This window comes from Python bivittatus, unplaced genomic scaffold (genome assembly GCF_059951505.1).
Source record: "Python bivittatus isolate LINGU-HERP-01145 unplaced genomic scaffold, Pbiv_v1 ctg000840_np1212, whole genome shotgun sequence".
Taxonomy (NCBI): domain Eukaryota; kingdom Metazoa; phylum Chordata; class Lepidosauria; order Squamata; family Pythonidae; genus Python; species Python bivittatus.
In genome coordinates, this window is record NW_028277113.1 from 37,062,166 (window position 1) to 37,078,434 (window position 16,269).

At 37.3% G+C, this 16,269-nt stretch overlaps 1 long non-coding RNA gene across 6 annotated transcripts in view; it reads left to right on the top strand.

Annotated features, from left to right (window-relative positions):
• The window catches only part of LOC148213731 (uncharacterized), a 95,493-nt gene that overhangs the window by 50,485 nt on the left and 28,739 nt on the right, over window positions 1-16,269 (top strand). The window lies entirely within an intron of this gene.

The window sequence follows — 16,269 nt, forward strand, 5'->3', positions numbered from 1 at the left end:
TAGATAAACAAGAAGCAAATGGAGCCAGTGGAGAAACCAAAGAAAAGCAACCTCAGAACTTGGCAAGCCAGTAGTGGTACTTATCTTAGTGGCCCTTATGGAGATGCTTACTTGCAATTGCCTAAAGAAAGGCTCTTTTGAATGCAAGAGAAATAGTTAACAGTGTAAATACATTATTATTATTATGGCTGGCCACACAGTCAGCCAGATAATTAGACTGGACTTGGCATTTTTATCCACCTATCAAGTCCTTCCCAAGGACCTGGGATAGGCAGATGCTGTTAGATGGTGTTAAAGGTATTGTCACAGGATATAAGCTGTTCCAAGTAAAGCTACCTTTTGCAACTGTCTGATGGTGATTTGCAATTGATTGATGGCAATTTATATTATTATTATTATTATTATTATTATTATTATTATTATTATTATTTAGCACTATTACTGACGACTGTGCATTAATATATTTTAAATTGTATCATTCACAAAAAGGTGGAAAGTAGTTTGAGCCAATGTTCAGTTCCTTCTACCATCTTTGGATTAATACTGAAGGAATTACACTGGGCATACAGTTAGTAAATAGAAACATTGATTCTATGATTTATTGTAAATAACTTGTGACAAAATACAACCTTGTGAATAAGGCAGCTTAAACAAAGTATCTGTCCATTGGAAGTGAAACACAAATCATCATATGAGTATAAGAAAGCCAATGTGGTGTAGTGTTTTGGTGTTGGATTCGGAGTGGGGAGACGCATGCTCTAGTCTACCCTCAATCACTAAGCTCATTGCATGACTCTGGGCCAGTCACACTTTCTCAGTCCAATTTACCTCATAGAGTTGCTGCTGAAGTGAAAAATGGGAAGAGGGAGCATTATGTATGCTATCTTGAGTTTCTCAATTAAAGGCAGGGTATAAATGTAACAAATAAAGGCCATATTTTGTCACCAAAAATTCATTGTAACATGAGGAAAATTAGCTGAATTGTTATTATCATTCAATGTGGAAAGCAAATCAACCTCAGTTCCCAGATAAAACCATTTAAACAATCACTTGATATTACAGTACAAAGAAAAACAATACAGTACAAAGGAACCATCAGTGACTCATTATTTTCTGAGATAAGTTAAATGAGTATATATAAAATGGGTGGAAGTGGGTCACTTAGGGAAGATGGAAAAGAAAATAGCACTTTTGGTGCTTACTTGACCTATTTGTGTTCCACTTTGCTTGGCCACCTGAGAGATGCACTGTCATCTCCCACTCATGGGAATATACCATTAAATATTCTTTCACTTACTCCTGTTATCTTGCCTGCTGCAGCACAGAAATGCTGCCCTGAAAGATGTGCCATCTATCATTTATAAGAGTGAGAATAAATAAATTTAAAAAGTGCAACAGAAAGCATTGCAGTTGTTTAGTTCACCAAAAAGCATTACTTGCACCAGTGCACAAGTGGGAGGAAACCTATGCTAAAGAAAGGCATTTGACATTGCTATTTGCATTACTGGCTGCACAAGATTAATCTTTTTATTATTCCCCGATAACCAGAGGAATTCAATACTTTCAATTCTGGCTTCAAGCTGTCAAGGATAAGAGTGTACAACATTGTAATGTGACTTGTAAGCAAATGCAACTATGAGGAAGACCCTGTCTTATGAGGAAGCCATGGTAGGTCCCAAGTAGAAAAAAGAAATGTGGTTCCATGGCAAAGAATCTTTCCTTTCCCTGAAGTTCTCAGAGGGAGCATGACGGTACATAAAGTCCAAGTTATCTTCTGTAGGATGCTGAATAAAACTGATTTATTGCCATAGTGATAGAATTCATTTTCATAAATGTAATGGAGCCAACATGCCACTTTCATCTTCCTTTCCTTCTTCCTTAAATATTTGTTTAGTACTAACACTATTTCTGGCTGCAGTCAGGAACACAGAGGTAGTTTGGTGCCTTCCTGTCCAGAGGAATTATGTCTACTACCAGACAGGGAAGGAAGAGATGATTTATAGGGACTGATTAGAGGAAAGTGAGTTGGCAATCAAGAAGTAAAGAAGGCCAGGCTCATGTACAAAAGGCAGTATTTTTAAAAATTTTCTTTAAAGACATGGATATTGTGTAAATAAAATCCCTTTCTCAAATGTTTAGTTAGTAACACATAGTAGAATATGTGTACATAGCCTTGGTCAGAAAGACTCTAGGAGGTTCACAACAAGAAGAAAAGCAGCAGTGATAATTAGCTCCATAAAAATAATATTAGTAATAAAATTATTAACAATAATAACATTGTGTGGCTGTCTACACTCATGCTACAAGCCAGCGTTAACTGAAATAACAGTTTAAGGCCAGAGTGGAAAGAAGGTTGGGGCCAGGGATATCTCCTAGGAGAGGGTGGTCCACAGTATGAGGTTATTACTGCAAAAGCCTGCCTTCTTGCCCATACCCCACTCATCTCACATGGGGCAGGATTCCCTCGATGTTTGGACCAGATGGACAGAATCATGGCTGGGTGTTTTTGACATATTGTATCTTGATGCTATATCATGTAGCTCTTTATAGTTATTAACTGGTACTTTAATTTGGGCCAAAAGCCAAGCAATAGACAATGATCTCAGAATAGGTATAATTCTGTGGAAGTGGGTTTCCCCGATTTATAACCTGGCTACTATATTCTTCACCAGCTGTAATTCAGAGCAGTCTTCAAAAACAGCCCCATGTAGAACATGTTGCAATAGTCTCTTCATGAAGTGATCAAGGCAGGAATCCTAGTTGCCAAGTCTTCCTGATTTGTATGGCCTTAACTGATGCACCAATGAGAGCTAGGCAAAGTCCTGCCCATGGCTTCCAACTGCTGCTCTAGGAGGAGCTGTGAATTCAGGGGGACCTCTAATGACAGATTAGCTCCTTCAGGGAGAGCACAATCTCATCAAGATCAACCACTGGGAACAGTGTTGCTTTTTATTCTTCTCTGTGTGAAATAGTTGCATGGGTGAATGAAACAAAGACAGCTGACAACAAAAAAGGGTGGGTGCTGGATGGAAAGGCTAAAAGTACAATGGATGGAAATGCTTCGAACAGCAAATCCAGATGGCAGTGGCTCTCATGTGTCATCAGGTAGACTATCTTCATCACTGGAATTCATGCTGTTGATGCTTCTTGGCTGTGGTTGGTACTTAAAGTAGATGTCATGTATGCCAAGTGATGCTGTGTTGGTAGTTAATGCTTTTTGGTCCATTGCAGTTCATGTAGCTTGAGAGCTGTAGCTGTGGGTGGGGGGTTTCTGCAGTTCTTTTTCTGTAACAACAAAGGTCAGTTGTGCTTTATGTTTGTGTGTGTTTTCTCCATTTTCTTGCTACAAGCTAGGAGTAGAAGCAATCAGGAAAATCCATGTAATGAGCTGACATTCACAGCCACACAGAAAAGCCTCCAGTATCCTGATGACTGGCATTCAGTCAAGGGCAGAGAAATTAGGGTAAAGAACCTTACTTGGGCGGCAGAATACAGAACTAACTTTACATAGTTTGTAAAGGGGGAAGGGGTTCTGAAGTTCTGATGATTAACAAGTAGAGAGATTGTGTTAATGAAAGTGTTATCATGGACAGCAATGCCAGTAAAAAAAAAAAAACAGGCAAAAATCTCAAGTTAGGGATTGTCAGAGAAGGATTTAACATATGACAGTCAATATTGCAATACTTTTTAACTAATTTATGATGTGGTCCCATTTGAAACATACATACATACAAATAAACATATAAACAAGAAGGCCGTGACATTGGAAAAAGCACAGAAAATCGCAAGCAAAATATGTGGTTGTAGCGGTATATGGTGATGGGTTATAATTCTCATCATTCTCAACTAGCATGGCCAATAAATTATAATGATACTGTAGTGGTCAAGAAAGAACATGAGAGATGCATATATGGCAAAACTATGCACAGATTGTAGAGCATAATGGGATAGAAGATTCTTTTCTTCCCATTATGCAGAACCTCTCCACTAAAACTTATGGCAGTAAAACTAAGACAGGCAAAAGAAACTCAAAATTTAATTGACAGAATTTACTGCTAAAAGAATTATCTTTTATTTAACTATTAGTATAAGTAGTTTTAATAGTTGACATTAGTCAAACTCATGAGAGACCAAATACACTAGGCAAAAGTAGATAAATTCATTTATCTAGGTCTTCCTCCGAATAGCTAAGAATAGTCCTTTTTTGTTATAAGAACTCTGAGATAGATTAGGATGAGAGATAATGAATGATCCAAAGTCATCCAGTAAGCTTTGGGATTGCATAGGAATCAACCCTGATAGCTAAATTAAATTTTCCTATTCAGATGCTGCTATAGTAGTGCATTAAAGAGGGAGGTCTGTTTACATCCCCCTAGGCCATAATGGGAAATATGGTGCTTGCCTAGATGGTCATCCCTCTGAGCTAAAAGAACTTTTTTCATATTAAACAGCAAAGGTTTATAAGGTGATGCCCTTAGTGTGATATCATAAATGATGTAGAATGAAATTGTTGGTCTTGTTATTTGAATTGCCTGACACTGGGCTGATTTTCATAAAATGCTAAGCAAAATGTGACTTATATGGTATTGGTTGGCTTAGCATTTGTGCAGATCTAGCCATTGTGGTTTGTTAGCCATGGTTTATAATGTACTATAGTTTTAGCCACTTTGCTTCTTCCTCCACTCCAGTGCTTCCAAAGTGCAGGTTGCCCAAAACCGAGCTCTTCTTGCAGGCATTCCAGCTTCCACAGAGGTCAAAAAAGAGATGGGGTTGTGCATGGAAGAGGCTTCATTTGAGACTTCCCAAACTAGATTAGGCTGGTCTCATGCTCCCAGTCCCTGTTGTACAGCATACTACCTAATATAAAGATTAATGTAACTGTGGCCTCTGATAACTCATACTAATTTAGCCTTTTGTTTCTTTTTGTTTTTCTTAATCCTAAATAAATAAATCATGCACCTTCAAAACTGTGTTTTTACTTTAGGATTAGGCAAATCCGAACAATCAAGGAGTCTTCCTATAAATAAGGATTACTTGCATAAATAAAGGCCTTCTGAATGAAACCCAGACTCCCCAAGGAGAGGCTACCTGTCAAAATTAATGTTAATGATGCCTTTCAAACAAAGCTTACAGACACCAGCATCCTCTGGTCTGCTGTTGTTTACCACATAACTGCTTTTGTTTGAAGAAATACCTTTGACTCTGGTCTGTTCATTTTTTCGCCTCCAGAAATGGGGATGGGAGTGGGACAGAGGGCAGATTTTTTTTCCTGCTCTTTCTAAACCCTGAACATGCAGAATCAGAACGGGAAAATCTCAGTGCTGAACTGCACAATCTCCTTTCATGTTTTCCCTACCCTCAACACAGCTTGTAAAATATTCTGTGTCTCCTAACAAATTGTATTCCTTATGTACAGGATTTGCATTGCTGTGTATAATTATGCTGTGCCTGCTAAAGCTATTTAAATCAATAAAGTCAGTTGAAATATAATAGGCCATAAACAAGATTTTTGCTGTCCTGAATATATTGTAATGGCCAGACTAAAAGTGCTGGAATATGGGGCTACTTTCACCTGGGGCAGTAGCTCAGTTTTCCCCAATTTGGCCCTTTCTGGATGAGTGGGATTTCAGCTCTCCTTTTATGTCATGATTATCTAAGTTTGCTCAGAAGTCTTCCAGTAATTTGTCAAAGTCTCTCTCCATGCTCCAAATCCAAGTATATAGTATCTATCAAGTTACCTCATGTTTTTTGTTTTTCCCTCAAGTAACTCTACAATGTTAGTGAGATACAACTTACATTAATATGATCCACTCTCTTCTCAGGAATCTTTGCTAAATGAAATGGCCAAAGTCATAGATCAACCAAGTTGCTGAACAAATATATGTCAGCTTTTTCATTTATTTACTGAACTTCAAGAAAAATGGCTAGGTTCAGAAAACTTCAAAAAGTATACAATCTGCAATCATCTAAGTTATGTTTTGAATATGAAATATTTTCTCATCACAATTGCCAACATGTGATGAAGGATGTAGGAGATGTGCTCAGAAATGTCATGATGTCACTTGAGTAGAGGGGTTGACATGTCACCGAAGAGGGGATTTTGAGGGCCAAATTGCCCTCACCTCCCATTGAGGGCAAAATAGCCTGAGTTTCTGGAATGTTGAAATGGTGTCCCAGGTGCCTTATGCCTTTGTTAAAGTTTAAGTGACCCATTTTGCTCATTAAATTCCCAGAGGCCACCCAAAGGGGCACACAGGTTGGTGCCACTCATTGCAGGATTCTGCAGGGACAACCAAAGGTGCTGCCATCGGTGGTTTATCCCTTCTCTCTGTGTATAATTGGACCTACTTGTTCCATGCCCTCCCTTCCTGTCTTTCTTTTGGGGGACGGTAATGTGCAGTAATTCACTATAAGGTATGGTAAATCAATACTGCTGCATTTGGGTAGCTCATTCAGCTAAATAGAGCTCTGATCTGTGGCCTCCAGATGGCAGCATTTTATGGACCAGCTGACACACAGGCCTGTTCCCGGGACACGCTTAACTGAGTCGATGGTAGGTAATATGTTGTGGGAACTCAAAAACAATTTAGCCCTAACAGATCCAATATTGCATGGAATTAAATTAATCCCAGGAATTGCTGACTGCAGCAGCAGCATCAACCAACCCTCTATTTCCCCTGGTAGTGATTGGAAATGAAGCCAGCTTCTGCTTTGGCAAAAGGAACTTGTCCAAACAAGAGTTATAAGAGCTTCTGATTGGGGGATTCACTTTGCACTTGCTCTTCAAAAACAAAGACAAAATGTTATTTGCTGTCACAGCTGAGAAGAACCTCCTTGTTCAGGAGCAGTGTATAGTTAATGTTCTATTCTCTCCCTTTTCTTCCTGTTGCTTCAGCCATTCACAAGTTAGCAAGGCAAATGTCAAGGGGAAGGCAGTTTTACCGCTCTTGACAGTTCTGAGATTTCAAAGCTCTTACTGTCGCTTCAGATAGAAGGGGAAACTGGCAAACTCTCATCAATTTCATCTCAGCTCAGAATGCCTCATTGTGGGTAATTATGGGTGTTTCTCTATTTGCCCATATTCCTGATTTACACCTTTGCTATGTGAATTGCAGTGGCTCCCAGTAGGTTACCAAGTGCAATTCAAGGTGCTGGTTGTCACCTATAAAGCCCTTCATGGCATGGGGCCAGAATACTTGAAGAATCCTCTCTCTCCAGTGGTCTTACCCACCCTATTAGATCCCACATGACGGGCATGCTTTGAGTCCCATCACTTAAAGAATGTCATCTTGTAGGACCCAGAAAGTATGTCTTTTCTGTCACAGTGCTAACCCTCTAGAACATCTTACTGCCTGAGATCAGATTGGCTTTGAGCCTGCTGGTCTTCCATAAAGTGTTGAAAACTTTGTTGTTTGTCCAGGCACAGAACTTGTGAAGTTAGTGAAGCCCAGGTGAGTCAATATTATATTATATTGCTTTTAACTTTGGCTGCCATTTTTGTTTTGAATTATATGTTAATGTCAGCCCTTCAAGGTAGACCAGACTAAGAAACTAAAGACATCCATGCTAATATTACTTCTGTTATAAGGTAACAGAATCTTGCAAGTCTGAATGCGCTTCCCCCTCCCTCCCTCCATTTTTGTGGGAATTAGGGAGGGTCTTCTCTGAGACGCTTTCTTAGGTTACAATTCTGGCCTGGACTCAGATTTCTTTTATCTGACCATTGTCTTGGTTGCGGCTCTTCACCTGTTCCTCAGGGTTATTCCTTCTTCCTCTTACAGTTAGCATTTACGTTTTAAGGGTTTTTATTTAAGCTTTATTCTCTGCCCAGAATCGCTGTGGTGAGAGAGATGGCCATATAAATTGAATTGAACAACAAACAAATAAATAAAGGCTTCCAAATATTCCAAATAGATGAGCTGCAAGGAGATGCTGTCAGCAAGTGGCTGCAGCCCCTAGAAGTTATATGGAGAATAAAAAATGTCACTGACGTGGGGAAACAGCACTATTTCACTGCATTTCATGGACAAGGAAAGGAAAGGAAAGGAAAGGAAAGGAAAGGAAAGGAAAGGAAAGGAAAGGAAAGGAAAGGAAAGGAAAGGAAAGGAAAGGAAAAGAGAGAAAAGAGAAAAGAGAAAAGAAAAGGTACACTATTGCATTGGTCAATCAGTCAAAAGAAAGAAAGTAATCCAGTGTTTCACCAATCTACCAGTGGGGAAAAAAGTCAGTTTTACCATGGGAAAGTTTCTTCTGAAGAGATAGGCATATTGGCAGTTCAAGGTAAAATGGCCACGGGGCATTCCCACCACAATACACACTAGCCATTTGGCAATGAAGTGACACAGTAGATGGACCAGCTTGTGCTGGTGGAAGCAGAAAACAAAAATTTCAAGAGCTTTCAGGTAAGGGCAGTTATGAGAATTCATAAAATTGATTTTTGGATTTGTCTTGATTAATCCAATCTATTATATGCATGTTTCTTTCACTCAAAATAAACTGATTGAAGTTTTTCTTCAAATTACTGGAGAATGTTGAGGTCAATCCATGTATGTTCCTTGACCATAGGACTGGTCCACATATTTTCTCCCCAATCCCTAAGTTCTTTGCCCACATTGGTCTGATGAAGCATGGGGTGAGTGGGGAGGCAATGGAAAAATATAAACCATTCACGGTGTCCCACAGCTCCCAGTGGTGCCTTTGTAGTCTTCAAGAGCTCTAGAAATTTCACTTTGGGAAACATACTGCTAACCAGCAGAGGCTTAAGCTTTGATCCTATATTTGCATACAACTTTGGATAATCTTAGGCAAAGGGGCTCTCTCCTGAAATGAAATAGTGGTTCTTTCTCTGTGTTAATGCAATTTCCGTTTTCTCTGCTATGCCTGCCAGCACTCTCATCAATTAGCAGTACCAGTTGTGATAGTGTGCCCCTCCCCTTTTTGTGATCTGAACACCTGCCTGCTAGAAACTGGGCTATGGCCATTAAACAGTTGTCAGATGGTAACTATAACATTAATAGATCCCATCCATAGATCTGTCTCTACATTCTGTTTAGTGCCAGGGAGTTGCACAGCCAGACATCTGGCAACTAGATGACCACGGAACTCTCCGTTTGATTTTGGCAGCCAGAAAAGTTGCTTTGGTTGTATGTCAATGCCTATGCCTGCTATGCTGGGTCTAAAAAAGAATTAAAAGAAAACCAGTGGTTAAAAAAAAGTTACATTAGTACTATTGTCCTTATTTGAAATGAGACTGCTAAGATGGCCATCATTGGTCCCTGTGAATCTGCTACAGTAAAAAGTGTTCCAATTTTGTTAATATGTTTTTCCAGAACATGCTTAAGGTATGGAATAAGTAGTTTCCACAATAAATATATAGTCTAGCTTTCTACAACCTGGCACCTTCCAAATATGTTAGGCTTCTGCTTCTAGAAGTCCTAACCAATGTAGTTTTCACTTTGAAGGAATGAAGTTCAGTACAGGGAGGACACTGAGTTAAACAACACCCACACTAGACTATGATGCTCTTTGTTTTTGCCCTGAAATTATAACCTGTTAGTGGTTCTTTGTACCCAAAGAAGCTTTTCAGAACAGCAGGTCCTTATGCTACCTTGAACAGTAAAGACTCCCTTCAACAGAGCTCCGTCCTTGGTGACTGCATGGACGCATCCATGTACTTTTCTTGACAACAACAAGGAAGTAGTGCGCCACTACCTTCTGGGAGATGGTATTTTCAATTTCCCAGCCTGTTTTACAGATCTGGGATTTCCCTGGTAGTCCATCCTGGTAGTCTCCCATTCAAGTACTAACAATATTTGACTATTCTTAGCTTTTTTAAGATGAGCCCAAGTTATATAGCCATATGTTCTAACTTATTCATACAGTAAAACGCTCTTCGGAGTGAGCGAGAATAGTTTCAAAAGCAATTTTTAAAAAGGTCTTTTAGAAAGTCCAGATACAGACAACTGGAAAGTTCATAGAGTAAATCATAAAGTGATTGTTTCGTAAGCATTTCCAAAACACTGTAATAATAATTAGAAGTCATCAAGAATTTACCAAGAACAGATCTTGTCAGATTAACCTTATTTTCTTTTTTGATTGGATAAAACTTCCTTTGTAGATTGTGGGAACTGTTGTGGGAAAAATGCATTCATAATTTTTCTTGCTTTTTAAAAAAACATTTGACAAAATATATGACATTCTGAATAATAATCTAGATGAGTTTGGGCTGGATGACATTTCTATTAGGTAGATCCATGGCTGACTTGAAAACTGCATTCAAAGAGTACTGATCTTCAAACTGGAGTGAGATATTAAGTGCAAGGACACAGAATCTGTTTTGGAACCATTACCCTTAAACATGTTTTTAATGGTTTGGGCAAAAAAATGGAAGGAATACTTATTGAATCTGCAGATGGTATAGAACCAAATAGGTCCAGTTCTATAGACCTGGTATAGAATTAGGTTAATGCTGTACATAGGTTAAGAAGTGGACTAAAAAAATACACTTTAATAGAGACATGTAAAGGTCTCTATTAAAGGTTAATGCTGTACTTAGCAAAAAGAAATGAAATGTAAAAGGGACACCCAGTTGTGTAGTAATACATATGAAAAAGTTCTTGCAATGGTACTTAATTCTAGCAAGTAGTTTACAAATAATGGGACATAATAGTTTCACTATCTTAATGGATTGGTCAGACTTCAAATTTGATGTCTGGTTCTGGCTACAACATAAATAGGACATATTTATATGACTGAGAGGAGTACAATAGCACTCTTTAGAGACCTGAAGGGTGCCCTACAAAAGATGTTATTTTCTATCATCTCAGAATGCCAGAATAATAACCTTAAATTACAGGAAGGCAGATTCCATTTGAATGTAGGATATGGTTGTCTACATTTTCTCCAGAATCTTTTGTCTGTTGGAGGTGGTGACGGATTGCGAATGACCTATTAACAAGGACTAAATACACCCATGTCAAATAATTAGTTACTTTGTATTTATTGCGATTTATTAAATATATTTATGTACACTGAAAAAGGATTTAAAGCAACAGGCTAAAAAAAATTCAATCAATCCATTAGAACCAGGCTTGAGATAGAATCACAATGTAAGTGTAATTTTTAAAAAAATAGTAGCAAGAGTTAATAGCTGAGGAAAATCAACATTTTACACTTCAGTTTTGAAACAAGCCAGCTTTGTGGCCTTGCATATTGTAAGGGAAGATCATTCCATGCAATATGTGCCACCATCTTGAGATCATTGTTAAATGGAAGATTGGCATAAGTGAAGACACTCCTAACAAAATCAAGTTATTTGTGGCTGTATATTCTAATATCAAACATTAATCCTGTTTTGGTACTGTAGTTAACAGGCAGTCAGTACCAAATGTGATGGAATGAAAAACTAACAGTTTCTGCTTTTGGCAAAAGATTTCCATCCTTGCCTGGAAAAAAAGGTTGCCATAAACTCAGCTGCCATTTTTAGCAAGTAATGCTTCCTGAACTTGACAATCATTTTGGTGAAAGAGGATAGAGTACATCTAATTTCCAGGGAGTCTGGACCCCAAATTGTTTTTTTCATAGTAATTTTATTAAAAATTATAATAAAAAAGATACAAATACAAACTAAAAAAAAAAAAGAATAAAAAGAAAAAACAGAAAGTGCAGAAAAGAAAAAATAGAAAGAATAATAGAAAGGAAAAAATATAGCAAAGAAAAATATATGAAGAAATGACTTCCCCCTTTATCACAGCAATGGATAAAGTATAAACAATTTTAATAACTTATCACCTTCTCTTAAAATAAAACAAATAATCTCTTCTCATCTCTTATCTATAAACAAATCCTTAAAGCCTCTTCATTCAGTCCTGGTCAGCAAAAGTCCATTAAGGGTTACTAGAGATAACAACATATCTATCTTAACATTGATCAAATAAACCAATGTTATATTCCTTCCTTTTACTTTTAACAATCTTGATCTTTAGTCCTTTCAAATAATGTCCTAGAACTTGATTTTCTTTCATTTTTTATTGTCTCTTCTCACAAATTCTTCAAAGCCTCTTTGTAAATCCAATATAGGAAAATTATCCAGGTCACTCTCTTGGTTTGTTATTTGTATATACCTTTTCATTATTAAGACATCAGACAGCTTCTTTTGTATGTCCAGTGTAGCTTCTTTTTCCATGTCATTCTTGTAGCCTGTCATTTTTAAATCCACTTTCAGATCAGTCTCAGTTTTGTCAGGTAAAACTTGTTCCTCTTTCATAACATCTTTTAAACATAGTCTATCTATAGAGGCAGACAGTCTTAAAATTAACTTCTGGGTCCATTGTTCATAAATATCCTTCAATAAGCCCAATAACAATAATGTTAAAAGATTTTGCTTCATTCTATATTAGTAAGTCAAATTTAAGTGTTCTTCTCCTTTAATTGTAATCTTTAGTTCCTTCTGGTTCCCTCTAGTGTCCAACCTTCAAAGCCTCATCCTGTCATTTTTTAAAGAGAATTCAAAACAAAAACATTTTCCCATGGAAAGAATTCTTACGATTAATTCCAAAATCTTATTTCAAATCCACCTGGACCCTTAGTCCATTTGTAACTTTCCAAAATCAAAGTTCTAATCACCCTTTTGCTGTTTATTCCAAAAGATTTTTTTTAATCCTTGAACTTGTATTTAAAACTTTTTTTGCTAAGGATTGAAGGAAACTCACCCGATGCTGTAAAACCTGTCAATCCAAAGGTTCCTAATAGCTGAAAGGCAGTTAACAAACAATATTCAAAAATGATTAGAAAAGGAAGTATGCAAATCCAGTGTCCTTTCTGAAGGTGCCAACCATGGTTTCAAGCAAGATGGTTATTTCCTCATCTCCCAGAGCTCTAAACCTGCCAGAGACCACTGTCTTGCAGTGTACTTTTGAAGAGCAACAGTATGGAGCAGTTGTGGACCATCTCAAGTCCTCTCCTTGTCCAGAAAGGAATTATGAAGAACCAGTATACTGCTGGCTCTTCATTCCACCATGGTTGTTGGCTCTGGTTTTAGCAGAGCTGTCTTCAGTTCACCATTTCTTCCCTGGAAGTCAGGATCCCAAATTCTCAAAGACAGAAATCAAGCATTCCAAAATAAACACATATACAGCTCTAATTCATATGGCCCTAATATTTAGGATTGAGCACACTTTGAGAATTATTTGGACAAAGTTCTTTGGACCTTGTATGAGCACACCATTCTCTGCTATCAATTAAAGTAGGCACACCCTGCTGCTGCTGCTATTTTAAGGAGTCAACTCATTAAAATGACTTTTAAAGTAGGGGCATCTTTTTTCAAGTTCATGCATAAACCTGAAAAAAGATGGGCTGCTTTAATGAATATCTGAGAAGTCCAAAGCTCTTCTTCCAAATCCTTTCTGAAGCTTGCACAGGCCTACTAATATTGTCATTTTTCTTTCCTAAGCAACGGGCCCAATTGGTAAAACAGTTTTAGCAGGAAAAAAAAATACCTGGAGTAGATATTTAGTGTACAAAGATACATAATCCAGATGTTACAATAACTATGAGAAATAAAAATATATGTTTTGTTGATCAGCCATTTAGGAATGCCAGTGTGGATAATGAGGCTTGATTTTAAGGAAAGGCTCATAAAGTAACATAGAAATGGTTTTTGGTTTTGACATTTAATACTTTAATATCAACTAAAACAGACTATCACAAGGGCACACATGAGATGGAAGAATGGGAAAAAACATCCTAGATGCCAGCCTTTCATACCACTAGCTCTGAAATTATACTTGTGTGAGAGAACTGATGTCCATTTTATTAGCACAAATAAAGGGAGTTCTCTCCCACTTAGTTATATCCAGAAAGGCAATAGGCCATAAATCAGCTCATGGCATGATTTTTCTTTGCCAGTCCATCAGTATAATTCTTTTGGCTGTCAGTGCTGCTCTCAGGAGCCATCTCACGTCCCATTTATTCAAATTATGTAGAGAATTGGTGCATCCTCCTACCCACACTGCTGTAGATTTGTCTAAATTGATTTTCTAAGACTAACTCAATTTGTCTAAAAATCTCATTCCAGACACTGGCTTGTCTCTCTGCAAAAGACTAAGAACACAGAAGTCTCCCATAATATTTTAAGAATTCTGTAAGTGCCTGATGTGTTGGGCAACAAGCAAATTTGCAAATAAAAACATTTTTTTCATGCTTCCATTTATTTGGATCAGACCTCTGATCCATTAATTTGTAGTTCTCCAGCAATGACAATAAAGTGGATTAATAAGACGTATCTGTACTTTTACAATCAAAGTTACTTCTTTGGGCAAACTGAACATAAACCACTTTTCAGAAAGCCCCATCAAATTGTTAAGCAGAGAAATTGGGTGGATAATTTCTCCAGGGAATTCCCAATGGGCAGGGCAATGACAGTTGCACCACTGTTAGAAAAGTGCAATGGGAAGAGTTTGCTCATTATGTTTTCCCTGGGGAAGTCAGAGAGGCTGCAGTGCAGCTCTCAGGACAGATTCCTGAACAATGAAAGACAGGACATTCATGCGCATCCCCTGGCAACTTCATAAGTAAGAAAACCCAACAATGCAATCCACCTATGAGAAGATGTCAATGTTGCTCTGAAAGTCTTGTCCCCCCGCCCCCCCCACACACACACTTTGGAAATATTTCTATTGCTATCTCTTTCATCAAATTGAATTAGACCTGGTAGAAAAAAATGGGGGAGAATTTTTCTGCTTGGCAGTAGTTTTTATCATCTTGAATTATGGCATTAAACTTCTGCTAAACTGGCTTTAAAAAAATTGTCTCCAGTCTTCATCAGTGTGCTTCCTTTTCTTTTAAACTGTATTTTTGGGAGGGTTCTTTTTCCTTAAATTTACAGAGAAAAAGAAATGTTTGTATTCCATTTATTTAAAAATTTATTTAATTACAGTAACTAATAAAGTAGTTTAATTACAATAATTCATAGTGTAGATTTCTAAACATCTGTCTGTCACACTGCCTTTGCAATAGATATGGATAAAAAGACATACCTAAGTTCACCTTCCTTTATGGCAAAAGTGTTCTTTATTTTGCAGTTTTATTAATTATTTGAATACACTGGAATGTTCAGGGATCATAATCTTGTATGCTAGATTAAGCAATAGGAATTCTCCAGTCATAAATATATATAAAAACACATTAAGTAAGAAATACAGTTCGACTGAAGATGGGACTAAAATAGAAGAAACTTCTACCATGTTCATAAAAGGTTGCTTTATGTGTTGCCATATCCCTGTACAGAAAATATTTCTCTACAGGAAATATAACACCATTATACAAACACCATCACATGCAACATTTCTACAAATCAAATTGTCTGCATATACAGAGATACACATGCCAATCTTCCATGCCAATTTGCTAATAAGCTGCATATTTTTCCTATCTAGAAGTGTTCTCAGGCAGGTAAAAGCAACATACGGTTGTTGGCTAAATGTTCCATATGCAAAACTGATCTTCACAAGAGGTCAAAAGCAGTAGATTTATTCCTGCACAGTTAAACTATAGATAGATATTGATGTAAATGGGCTTTACATTTTCTAAGTGCACATAGGATCAAAGCCAATAAATACTGGGCAGTATTTTGATAATTAACAAGTGCTGTACTGAAAATAAATAACTGCAGTAGGAAAACAGAAATATGTATAAATATGTGTTTGCTATCTATGCAAGAAACTTAAATGCCATGAAATATAACTAGCAAACTGCTGTGATTGGTTCAAACCAATTATTTGGTACCACCTCAATGATACCTCAAGGCAAAGTGATTTCCAACATTGAAGTGGGAAGGTTATAAATCTGCTCAAGAACTTTGCACAGTGACCATTAGTGCTAGCCACTTCCCCCCTTTTTTTTTATTTCATGTATGCTTCATAAATACCTCATGAAAAAGAGAAGATTCTTTGCTAGATATTGTTGCTCCCAAATGATCTCTGCTTTATAGAAATAACTTTCCAGGCTATACCCTCTGGGATCAAGGAACCATTTAAAGTCTCTGAAATTCCACGTTTTAACAAGGATTTAATTGCAAAGGTAAGTGTATGCACCTGCTAAGGCATTCCTAATTATTTGATAATGGTGCAATCTTTCTCAATACAGCCAATCTTTGTGGTGGTAAGTTACACTAATGAAGCACACTGAGAGAACTAATTCCCCCAATATTGGAGGTGCTTATTTAAATAAAAACAAGCAAACAAAACTAATCCTAGGAAGATTTGAGTGGAA